The sequence below is a fragment of the Phacochoerus africanus genome, unplaced genomic scaffold (genome assembly GCF_016906955.1).
Source record: "Phacochoerus africanus isolate WHEZ1 unplaced genomic scaffold, ROS_Pafr_v1 Scaffold_78, whole genome shotgun sequence".
Taxonomy (NCBI): domain Eukaryota; kingdom Metazoa; phylum Chordata; class Mammalia; order Artiodactyla; family Suidae; genus Phacochoerus; species Phacochoerus africanus.
Genome location: NW_025927450.1, coordinates 1 through 2,383, shown reverse-complemented (window position 1 = coordinate 2,383; position 2,383 = coordinate 1). Strand labels below are relative to the sequence as shown.

General features: G+C 43.1%; 1 non-coding gene across 1 annotated transcript; it reads left to right on the top strand.

Annotated features, from left to right (window-relative positions):
- Nucleotides 1–2,103: 2,103 nt before the first annotated feature.
- On the top strand, nucleotides 2,104–2,228 carry LOC125119348 (small nucleolar RNA SNORD22). Its single transcript, XR_007133074.1, has one exon. It is a non-coding gene; the product is annotated as a small nucleolar RNA SNORD22 (small nucleolar RNA).
- The last annotated feature ends 155 nt before the right edge of the window (nucleotides 2,229–2,383 follow it).

The following is a 2,383-nucleotide window of genomic DNA, read 5'->3' as shown; positions in this document are numbered from 1 at the left end:
CAGATTAATAGGAATCAAGCATGAATGCCAATCAGCACTCTTGAGCTGTGGAAGTCCCCAGGTGGGATTCACCTTCAGGAGGTATCCCCAGAAATGGACACAAGTCATGGAATCCCACTGCCCAATTGCTTGTTAGCAGCAGAACAGGCTTGCCAGGAGGCCTCTCTAGCCTGAAGCATCTTTATTATGTGTCAGGATGCTTGTACACTGGCTCCCACCCCAGGGGACAGTTATCACAGGAATTGCTCATCCTGCTCAAAGGGCAGACTGCTGGAGGAAATATACAGGCAGTGGTCCAGCAACCTGCTGGGGAATCCACATTTTCAAATGGATTGAAGATCACAAGGCACAAACCCATCACCAAATATTCCATCCCTAATATCCCTGTAAGCCACTCGCACCCAGTTGTGTCCTCCTTGATGCTAATATTTCCCAGAAACCCTAAGCCCAAATCTACACCCATGGCTTGGCTTCAAGGGGTTTTTCCCTATTCACTCAACAAAGAGACTGAACCCTGCAGGCATATGCATGTGCAAAGGAAAGAAATCTAACCAAGATGATAGAGTCAGGACAACAGGATCAAACTTGCCCCACAAGTAAAAACATCATATAAGTTTTTTTTCTTTTTGTAGGGCTATACCTGCAACATATGGAGGTTCCCAGGCTATAGGTCTAATCAGAGCCACAGCTGCCAGCCTACACCACAGCCACAGCAACACAGGATCTGAGCTGCGTCTGCGATCTACACCACAGCTCATGGCAACATGGATCCTTAACCCACTAAGCGAGGCCAGGGATTGAACCTGCAACCTCATGGTTTCTAGTTGGATTTGTTTCTGTTGAGCCACGACGGGAACTCTAAAAACATCATATAAGTTTGTCTTGCACCTTAACATGATGTTGGGAGTATGGTAGGTTTTACTCAGCATAGAATGAGTTAACTGTCAATTTCCCTTAACTCAGCTTGGTAGAAGGCATATACAAAACCTGTCAATATAGATTTTGGTATGTGGAAGTGGGGTGCTGCTGTAACAAATACCTGAAACTATGAGTGTGGCATTGGAGCTGTGTGAAGATCAGAGGAATTTTAAGGCACATGAGAGAGAAAAACTAAATAGGCTCCCAGAAACTGTTGGTGGAAGGGATTTTGAAGACATTGATGGTGAAGCCTCTGAAAGAAGGGAGGAACATGTTATTGGAAACTGGAGAAAGGGAGATGCTTGCAGTGCAGTGGTGGAAAGCTTAGCAAAGGTGTCTCCTGCAGTTACATAAAAAGAAAGACATGAGGAATGACTGTGGTTATTTAGCTAAAGAGATTTCCAAGCAAAGTGAGGAAGGTACCACCTAGTTTTTTTCTTACTGCTTGTACAGGAGTATAATGCACAAAGAGGCAGTAAAGTGAGGGGAAACTGCTAAACAAAGAACCAATACATAATGATTTTGAAAATTATTAGACTTCCCATATATTGAAAGATGCTAAAATTAAGAAATGGCTTCCTTGTACTGTCAGGAAACTGTGGCATAGAGAAAATATGACTGTACACTTTTGTCAAAATCTCAAGACAGATCAGAGGGGCAGAGTAGTATTCAGTCACACAGAGTCCTCTGAAGATGTTAAGGGTGTGTATCACAGATCCTCTTAAACCAAAGAGCCAGTGGGGAGCATCAGAACCTTGTCCCTCAGCCATCTCAGCAGGAGCACAAGGTAGAGAAGGGCTTGTCTCACAGATATCTCTAGGTGTGGCTTTTCTCCAATGGGGTGAACCCCAAAAGAACCCAAGGAAGACTCATAATGTTTTCAAGAAAGTTATTTCAGAAATAAACAAACAAACCCTGCCAGGTTGGGCAGAAGGAAGTAGAGATAGTACCAAAAGAAAAGAGGCATTTGAGGAGTTCCTTGGTGTCTTAGCAGATTAAACATACAGTGTCATCACTGCTGTGGCTTGAGTTCAGTCCCTGGCTTGGGGACATCCACATGCCTCGGTGCAGCCAAAAAAAAAAAAAAATGAGAAGAAGCATTTGAACTCACAAAATCCTAAACTGGCTAACAGGGCTATTAAGCTGCAAAGAGTGCTATCTTTCATTTAAAGGAAAAAAATTAATTCCCTGTGAAGAAACATTCACACATCTTGCCTTCTGTCCTAGTCCCAGAGCCTGTAAAGGTGAACCCACTGGGGCTGGCTGGGGAGAAGAGGAAGGCTTATTCCAGAGAGAACTGTATGAGGGAATCATAAGAATATTTAAACTTGGGAAAGGAGCGAATAAATTACTTGTTGAAAAAGAAAGAAGACAGAAAAAGGAAGAAGGGAAGAAGGGAAGAAAGAAAGAAAGAGAGAAAGAGAGAGAGATAGAAGAAAGAAGAAGAAAGAAAGAAAGAAAGAAA